Here is a 10,822-nt window from a genome sequence, read left to right as displayed (position 1 = left end):
GGGAGGACTAGTGATAAATGTCTACGCTTGAGTTTGGTGCCTTCTCAGGACTCATTTTGTTCTTTTAATATTTCAAGTGACTGACCATGTTCAGACTTTCAGCAAAACTGCTTAAGATGTATTTACTAGATAGTAAACAACCATGGATGCACATAATTTGGGAGAAAAGCTGTTGAAAGTGGCCCTCCTGTTTAATGCTGCAAGCATCAATTTTCAAGAAGCTTGCAGCACACACACCAGGAAGTCCACTTTTAGCAGCTAAGAGGACTCTTAGTCCTCAATTAAACACAAGGACTAAGCAACAGGAGTGGGCGGAGCTTAGCAGCACATCTCTACTTGTCCCCTTTTGTTATTGTTTTTATTGAGAGCCCCCTGGTGGCAGAATATACACACTACATACATTTGGACAATGCTACGCTTCCAACTTTGTGGCAACAGTTTGAGAAAGGCCCTATTCTATTCCAACATGACTGTGCTCCAGCGCACAAAGCAAGGACTATAAAGACATAACTTGGGGAGTTCAGTGTGGAAGAACTTGACTGGCCCACACAGAGCCTTGACCCAGTCGAGCACCTTTGGGATGAACTGGAACGGAGTCTCAGGTCAGGCCTTCTCGTCCAACATTAGTGCCTTACCTTATAAATGCTCTAAAGAATGAATGGGCACAAATTCCCACAGAAACACGTGGAAGAAACCTTTCCAAGAAGAGTGCGAGCTATTACAGCTGCAAAAGGGTGGCCACCTCCAGTACATGTATTCAAATGCAATGCCATACTGTAATGGTACATGGTACATATAGTGTAGCTTGTGTTTACTTCATATTAGAAGAATAAAAGCTAAACAGTCGGCAGTCATACTTCTCACCTTCTTGTGAATACAAATCAAAATCACTTTTTCCAGTTTAGATATTCTAGACTTTCTTCTCTTCCCACAGAGTTGTTTCTGGGTTATGTTCTCTAGTATTCCTTTCAGGATCAGGTGGAATTGTTCATCTCCAGCCTGTAATTCCAAATATTTGTTGCAAGTACTTGATTGGGGTCAGTGCTTCACTACAGTATCAGGGGAACAAGAAGTCTCATAATGATTTATTACCAGCCCAGCTGCACATATTATTATGAAATGAGTTTATTAGTTTTAAAGCTAGCTGTAATGTGCTTTTGCTTTAGGGGAGCAGGCATGGGTGACGAGAACCTGCATTAAGCACTGACGTGAAGGCTGCATTGCTCTACATGTATCCTTAATTTGGTTCAATACCATGACATCATGCACACTGCAGAGCAATGCAGCTGTGGTACATGTGAATGCAGGAGTAGTGAGGGAAATCATGCATTGTTTCTATCAGTTGTTTTTCTTTGTCCCTAGTCTACAGACGTCTGAAGGTTTAAAAGATTCTCACAGCTGTTATAAGAAATAAAAGTTTTCCAATAGCAAAGTGCAGCATGTGGCTCCTCACTTCTTGTTTTCATAGTCACAGGAGAATAATAACTAAACAAGAATGTTGTTACTCTGTAATGGGAGGGAGACAAAATGGTTTCTCTCACCATTATCAACTCCATTTCTTCCCCCCGTTCCTTCTGATGATCAATTAGATGTTAATGGATAGCCTGCTGTGCTGCGAGATGATGACCAACATGTTTTTGTGTAGAACTAAAGTAAATGACAAAAAAAGCACACTCGGCAGCCAGCAGCACAGAGCTGAACGTCACAGTTTCAAGACTGTCTCCGTCTATGTTTCGCTCATTGATTGCATCACTTGAAATGTGCTTTTATTGGATTAGTTTATTTTGTGATCATTTTTTGCACAGAATGTTAACTTCTTGAGCCTTAATGAAAGTTTCTAAACCAGTAAATCCTTTATGGTTTTCAGTGTTGATGATTTTTAGATTTATAAGAGTGCTTATAATGGGTCATACGATGATAAAGTGTTTGTAATCAGATGTTACTGTATTGGAAAGTTTCAGATGAGGCTAATATTGTGTCAGCAGTGAGGAGCAGAGTTTTATAGGCCTAATGCTAAGGTATAATCATTAAAAAGTTGCTTTAAGTGTTGCAACAGCTACAGTAAAACTCATGTCAGAGAAATTTTGATCAACTTTAGTATTTGGCCTCACATTGTACCAACATGGACATAGCCTTAGTGACGTCACCCATTGGTTACTGAAGAGGAATAATTAAGCTCTATAGCGGCATCTGTTGGAAATGCATCCCTGACTTTTCAGGTAGGGTTGCACGATATTTAATTTTTGCCAATATCTAATACACCAATATTTAAAAATGAATTTTAGCCAATACTGATATTGATACCAATATTAAAATGTAGCGCAGACCTACATCTTTAGTCCTCAAAACACACAATTTAAAGTTCAAGAATGAACAAATACAGCTGATATTGACAGATTTTTATGCCGCTAACACTGTGAATCCCTGCTTTCTGCTTATCCAGACTAGGGATGCAGCCAGCGATTATTTCAAGCTAGTCTGGCTGCAGACAGGCACCCCTTCTTGCAAACCACTAGCATGAAACGCCACAGCTAGTAGAACAGAAATGCTCACTTAAACATTGAAAATCAGATTAGACTTCTGGTTAGAGTTAGGGTAAAGGTTAGGCTATCAAAAGTTTGTCAAAAACTTGACCTGCAAAAGCAGATTGCAAAATGTTTAACAAAGCCAAGTAAACAGACTGCGGCAACCTCCAGTCCTTAAAAATGAAACCAATGTGGAAGTGCAAAAAATTGCAATACCGCGAGTGTCCACTTGATTCTGGCTGTAGGAACACCGGAAGTCCCGCACACTGGGGGGTTTGTACCACAGTCATTTCCATTATATTGAGAAAAACTTCACTGTGCACTGGTAAGCGCGTCTCATTTGATTGACAGATAGCAGGCAGAAGCTACCTATCTGTCAACCAGTATGCTAGCTAGCTAGCTGACAGGAAGTCCAGTTAGTGGGTGGGTTGTTATGTTGATCCAAAGTTCGGTTGAGACAGTGATTTCAGTACGGAAGCTGCTGTGGATTGGCTTCAAGAGCTGTTTGAGTCCGCCTATTGTAACCAAACTGCTGATGTCACACAGGCTTTGTCCAATTTTTTTTTACAGTTTATGGGAAAAACCTTCCCCTTCCTCCCTGAAAACTCTCTAATGCAGCTAACTTAGCTAAGGTTAAGCTAAATAGCCACATTAGCTACATTAATAGCATTGCTACATCTAAAGCTAATCTAGCTAGCTTAGCTACATAAATATACATACTAGGGTTGGGAATCACAAGTGGCCCCACGATACAATATTATCACGAGGATTAGGTCACGATTTGATATTATTGCTATTTTAAACATTTATTGTGATATATTGTGATCTATACCATTTTTTTCAACTGTTTAGCTGATTTAGCATTAGTCTTGCCCTCATGTTTGTCGTATTTCCGCACTATTTTATTTTCATGCGTCATGTCCATCTCATTTGTGCCCTGCTTGTATTGCTAATGTCCTTCCCTTAGTGCTGCCATGTTTGTTGTACTAACTTTCTCCTGCTCTATGACCGTCACCTCTGCTGAGCTGCTGACAAACAATTGATTTTATTTTACCATTATCATAGACTTCAGTTCATTTTAGCAATTCATTTGAAAAAATCGATACCTGGTGGACACAACAATACGATACATCACCAGATTAAATATCGCATTACTATGCTATATCGATTTTTTCTCCCACCCTTAATACATACATATCAAAATACATACAGCATATATATATATATATGGCGATATTGGCATGGTGATTGGTGAAACCAAAAAATCACTAGCAAACCTGTAGTCAGCGGCCCAATTTAATTCATAGTGTTTTTAAATGTAATCTATTTTCAGTAAATCTGTAATTTTCCAGTGTTTTGCTGTGAACATGTTTTAATTGGCATCCAAGATTCATGTTTTTGTTGGCATTTCCTCTCTTAAGATAAGATCAAATATTCTCCCTCATGAAAATCTGTGTCCATACAAGCGCTATCTTTACTAATAAAGTGTATAACTAAAAAGACTGTGCACTATTAGGCATCTTTTACCCCATGATGTGCCTTATAAGACCAAAACAGACCCATATGAGTATGTTTACATCTGTCTTCATCATTGAATCTAACAGTGTAACAAGGCGTTTCAGTTCTAGTCTCATTTCAGCACAAATGGTGAGTCTCTGTTTGAAATGACAGCAGCATTAGTATAATAAATATTCTGAATGAAAGCAGCTAAATGTGCCAATATTCACCTGGTTACACAGCTCCCACATTAACAGTCCTCCTCTCATAATGTGCAGTCCTCGCACAGCGCCTCACACAAAGCCTGATCAACATCCAAGGCTGCCGCTTGTCAGCCGAGGAATATATAAAGATAAATGATATTATGTTAAATTCCACTTAATGACAAATTTTTAATTTTCTGAACATGGTCATTTTCTGGCTAGTGAATCAAGTGTAAGGAGCTAATTACGTGAGGATCTGAGCAAAAATAACTCCTCATTTTCAGGGATAATGGAAGAGAAATGTTGTAGATTAATGGCACTATTTATCTTTTTTAAATTTCTATCTTTCTCCGGTGATGGCTGAGCTCCCCAAGGAAAATATTCATAAAATGAAATTGAAGTCGTAACTTAATAGGTTATTAAAATTTTTGAGTGCATATCACTTCTCTTTTCTCGGAGCTGTAAATTTAAATTGAAGTTTGTGGCGTTAAGAGTCACCAATGGAGGGTTTCTTTTTCTTTTTTTTTATGATGGCACAATAGCGGAAGAACATGCATCTTTGTCAGGAGGTATTTGCTATTCTAATTTTACGGCAGGCCAGATTATCAAAGAGGAATGTCACCGTGTTGGCTGCTGACAACACCTCAGCCTTCAGCCATGTGTTTCCATTAGGGGCCTGGGGCCGTCCAGGGGTTTGTTCCCTCTATTATTTTCCATTTCAGTCTTTTATCTTGATTTAAAGTGAGGCTTCCTTGCTGAATATTCTCCGTTCTCCCCTCCCCCTCTGTGCTATTTGATTCCTCTTTTAGGAAGTGAGGGATGCAGCGCTGTGTAAGGTTTCACAGGAGGGACTGTCGCTCTCTGGGGAGGAGATGTAGATCGGTTCAAGGTGGAATAACTATCTTTAGCCATGCAGCGTGTTTGGAAACAGAGAGGAGGGACAGAGCACCCTGAAGGAACAGAGAGCCAAAGCAACCTGCAGCAGAATGTGTTTCTCTCAATGTCAGAGGCCAGACCTGTAAGACTGTGACACGGTTTGTACTGAAGGCATCATGAGGCAGGCCAACCTACAAATCTGTGATGTCAACGAAGCAAAAACATGTAAGGTAAAATACATGACTGCAGGTTCAGCCACTTGGTGCTAATAGACAATTAGCAACCTGAGGATCACCTCAGTGCAGTAAATGTGTTTCCAGTGATTGTAGTATAAAGCCACCTGTGTCTGAAAGGTCCAGTCACTGGTTAATCAGTATTCCTGGCTACCATTACACCATGGTGTAAAGAACACTCCATGCAACTCAGAGAAATGGTTATTGAAAGTATAAGTCAGGGGATGGACGCAAAAAAAATTCCAAGGTACTGAACATCCCCCTGAGTTCAACTGAATCCTTTATCAAGAAATGGAAGAAATATGGCACACGTGTAAATTTAGATCAGGTTGTCCTCACAAGTTGAGTGGCCATGCAAGAAGGACACTAGTGAGAGAGGCCCCCAAGACACCTCTGACAACTCTGAAGGAGTTATAAGCTTCAGCAGCTAAGATAGGACAGACTCTGTGCTCTATGGGAGAGTGGCAAATCCACTGTTGAAGAAAACTCATACTCAGTCTTGACTAGAGTTTGCCAAAAGCCATGTGGGAGACTCCATGGTCAAATGGAAGAAAGTTCTTTGGTCTGATAAGACAAAATTCGGTGCTTTTTGGCCATTAGAGATGGACACCAAACACTGCACATCACCACAAACACACCATCCCCACTGTGAAGCACGGAGGTGGCAGCATAATGCTGCAGGGATGCTTCTCAGCAGCCAGCCCTGGAAGGCTTGTAAAGGTAGAGGGTAAAATGAATGCAGCGAAACAGAGGAAATCCTGAAAGACAATCTTATTCAGTCTGCAAGAGAACTACAGCAAGACAATGATCTGAAGCATACAGCAAAAGCTTCACCTTTTTGTTTAAAAACAAGGTGAATGTTCTGGAGTTGCAGAATCAAAGCCCAGACCTCAATCCAAAAGAGGATGTGTGGCTGGACTTTGAAAGGGCTGTTCATGCTGATCTTCATGAGTTTGAGCAGATTTGCAAAGAAGAATGGAGTAAAATTGCAGTGTCCAGATATGCAAGCCTGACTGAGACCAGCCGCAGGTGCATCTACTAAATACTGACTTGAGGGGGTGTGAATATTTATGCAGTCACTTTTTTTATTGTACATATTTTTATTTAATTGACATCAGTTTGTAGAAATCTTTCACTTTGGCATCAAAGAGTTCTTTTTTTAATATCTCGACAAAAAAAAACCCCAAATGATATTCACCATGATAGATTTAGAAAGTCAAAGGGTAAAACATCCAAGGGAGTGAATAATTTTAACAGGCACTCTACTTTTGTTACACACAAATAATAGGAGAGAGAGAGAAGTTTGGACACTCTGGGTGCAAACAGATTCGACAATAAACCTAATTCTAAAACACAACTGAAACAAACTCTAGATTTAATATAATCCAGCCACACAAACTCCAGTTATTATGGAAGGTCTGGTCTGCCTAGGTCTTCTAGTGAAATTACTGATGTAACCTCTGCAGCCTGGATGCAGGCTCTTAATTGTGCCTCTTTGGTCAGTAATAGAAGCACTAATAGTTTCTGTGAAGTCAGAGCCTCTGCAGAAGACATGAGGTGGCTCTTATTATATGGTTTGACTGCTCCAAGACAAACTGGAGCGATGGGATGCTCCAGAACACTCAGCCCGCACAAAGAGACGAGGTGGAGCGCCTGTCAGTCAATCATCGTCTGCAGGAGACTCATATTACTTACAGTCTGAGAAACTGTGATATGGAGGTCTCCAATTGGTTTGAAATTAATAACATTTTGTTCCCTGGATTCAGCATCCCCTTAAGGATCCTTTATGTATTTTTTCTCTTTCTATTTTGAAATTCTGCAGCTCAGAACCTTAAAATGTAACAGATAGGAGTGCTGGTTCCATCCTGACCTGTTTATGTGCTGTATAAAGCTGATAGGCTGTCAAGCCCCCAGCGAAAAGGCCCAGGATGAAGCGAGCTATCCTTTAAATTGCCCGCCTGATATTTGTAGATAATATAAGAAATAAATCAGACAATGGGGCTGAATATTTCATTTGTTATCCATATTCCTTATGGGCAAGACAAAAAATGATACAGAAATGTAAAAACAGCAATTCCACTTTACCCCCTCTGGAATTGTAACACTGGAGACGCTGTTTTCATGTGTGAAGACGGAGTGCGTGCTTTTCCTCAGCCTGCAACAGATAAATCTAAGAGGCAGGCTGAATTACTGGTTGTTATGTTGTGTAGTCTTAACCCAGTCTGTGCCTTCACTGTTTTTATTTGTGTCAATCTCTCATACTAATGGATACTGAGCTGAAGAAGCTGCAGACTGCTCTCTATTTGTAGATTTAGAGGGGAAAGTATCAAAACACTACAGCAGGTTTTTTTTTCATTAAAAAAATAAGTTTGAAGTTTTATTTCATTGGTGTCATACATGCAATCATATTCCCAGTCTGCATGGGCTTACATGACACTAAGAATTCAAACCATCCAGAGTCAGACTGCAGGTTTACAAGGTGGTGCCCTTGACACATATTGACAAAGTGCTTGAAATCAAACAATAAAACACATTCTTCATGAGTGCAAACCAAAAACTTCAGTCTTTAGAGCATCTTAAAGTTAAACGAGTGAGTACTAATTAAGAAAACAACTGAAGGTGAGGCAGGCCCCTTAATTTTGCTTTAAAATGCAGAAAAAGTGTTCCTAAATTCTGCTTATATGCACAGCTGATATTTTGGCCATAAATATCTTTCATATCTGCAATACTGATATAATGCCAGTAACAGAATTCATCCCTACTAATCAAACAGACTATCTTACCTTCTTTTCAACACTTTTGACATAAACACTTGAGGGCCAAACTATTTGAAAAGCTTTTTCATGAAGCAATAACTTCCTTAGATAATCAGAAATTGTACAAGACATAAAAGGAGCAACAAACAAATGAACAAGAAGCAAAGGTGTATGTTGCATTTAAAAAAAACAAAAACAAAAAACAATATTTGATATTTACGGTCAGGTCTGATCTTGATTGAAAAATGATTTTTTTCTAATAATTTCTTGCTTTGCTATTTATATATATGACATCAATACAATTTTGTATCAAAATCTAAAAGTTAAAAAAGCATGAAAATCAAAGTTTTTTACTTGTTATTATATTTAAGGCTATGATAATCCCTTTCAAGTAAATCCAATTTGCATGTGGTGTATTAAAAGTATTTCATTTTTTTTGTTTGCTTTTCTATGATATGAGAATCTGGGGATTTGCACTTAAACTGGCATTGAAAGGGTGAAATTTTTAAAAATGAATCAATATTTGATATTTATGATCAGGTTTGATCTTGATTAAAAAATTAATGCAAAAAGTGGATTTTATTTAATGCATAGTATCCTTATTGCTACTTATGTAAGGTATCCATTTTTGGTCATGGACACCCTGTGTGCAACAAATGATAAAAATCTTACAATTATAAATTTAAGTAAAATTGTTGCTCATTAATATCATACTCACAGCTGTGGTTATCCCCTTAAAGTAAGTCAATTTTGCATGAAGAATATGATTTTTTTTTTTTTTATTTAATTTTACCTACAAGTACCGGGGGTCTTTTGCACTTAAACTGGTATTTAAAAAGTCAGATTCCCCAGTATTATATAATATTTGATATCAATGATCAGACATGGTCTCAATTTCAAAAAATAATGCAAAAGAAGTTTAAATATTAATGCATGTTATTTTTTTGTTATTATGTATGCTGCCATTTTTGGTCATGAACACCCCAAGTGTAACAATTAACAATTTTTTAATACCATCTGAGGGTTAAATACAAGAAAGAGGTGCTAGAAAACTCAAAACATACAAATCCTGGTCTTGGAAGTCAAAATCCCCAAAAGGTATAGGCAGAAACAAATGAACGTGGTCAATAATAACTCCCCAAAAGAAAAAGAAAAAAAAAAAAAAAAAAAGACATGTATAAAAAATATAAATATAAAAGTGCTAAAAACTGATTTTCTCTCAGAAGACAAAGATGTGTGTAAATTCGATGAATAAGAAGTGGTAAAAAAAGACAAAATATGCTCCTGGTAGACGAAAAAAGATGATTGGACTTTACTAATGTCAAAGTTAAGAACATCAAAAATTATGCAAGTTATGAAATGGAAGTTGCAAAAAATATCCCACATTATCAAAGCAAAACAAACAAACAACAAAACAACACTAAAAACAACAAACCACCCTGTGAAAATGACATAGAATAGTTCAGTAACAGGTTTCACAGTTTTTTTGAGCTGAGGGGCTCAACTTCATACTTCTCTCTGATATGCTCATAACAAAAAATTTTAAACTTGGCAGAACATTTTTCCACTAGAAATACATTTTTCATTTGGCTCAGTAGAAAAAAAGTTGGCTCCACTTATATGTTTGTATTGGAATATAGCTTAAATAATTCAAGAAACTCAGTATAATGTGTTGTATCAGCTAGTGAAGTTATTAGATTTTTTTTTACAGTGCAACGATAAAGAAAAAAAAAGATTTATTGAAGAAAATCTCCCGCAGTTCAGAAGATTCAAATATTAGTGTGTTGGAGGTTGAGAGAGGAAGCTGTAAAACAAAAATCAGTTGACAAAAATAAGAGAAAAAGTAACAATAGATTTCTACAATGAAAAAAAGATGATACAAAACATTATATTGGAGAACTAGAATGAGCCTATAAGCAAGTAAAGAGCTTATAAGACAGGCCAACTCACATTCTATATAAGGAGTTTGAGCTGCTGCCCTCTGGTTAAAGGTACAGTTCCCAATTTTTAGACTGAACAAGTTTAAAAACTCATTCATCCCTGTACCTGTCAAGCTTATAAATAGTAACAAATAAGGCAGGACAGGAACAGAACAATGAGTCCTCTCAGTGTTCATGCACTGGCATATTAAGAGCTTCATGTTATTTCTCTTGAAGAATTTTTGACATTTTTGATAGTATTTAGGGTTGTATATTTGATGTTGAGGGTTGTATTTTTATGACTGCAGTAAAGGTGAGAGGAAAAAAACTCTATTTGTGTCATATAATCAGGAAATGATACACAACTGACTGGGATCTCATGCACCAAAAGGCCTTTAAAGGTGTGCATCACATGCAGGGTATGTATCATCTGAATAATTAAGATGAGAATGTAGAAGGTAAATAAGAGTATGGCTGCTCAATTATGGAAAAAATCATAATTCTTTTTATAGAAATTGATATAAAGATAGAAAAACATGATTACTCATTGAATTAACATCTGCATCACATACATTCATTGAACTTAAACACTCTTACCATCATGAACTCTTTATAAAACAAGCTACAAACTACGTTTTTCAGGTAGTGATGATTTGTGGCCAAAGTTAAAAAAAAACACCGAAGCATTTATTGTTCATGACAAAAGCTGTGAGCAAAGAAGCACAACACCTTGGTCATTTAATCTTGACTATCTTGTCTAAGAAAATATTAGATATTAAGGGCATATAAATACACATGCCCCAACTGAAAAGA

The sequence above is a fragment of the Cheilinus undulatus genome, linkage group 20, assembly GCF_018320785.1.
Source record: "Cheilinus undulatus linkage group 20, ASM1832078v1, whole genome shotgun sequence".
NCBI classification, from domain to species: domain Eukaryota; kingdom Metazoa; phylum Chordata; class Actinopteri; order Labriformes; family Labridae; genus Cheilinus; species Cheilinus undulatus.
This window is presented reverse-complemented; position numbering follows the sequence as displayed.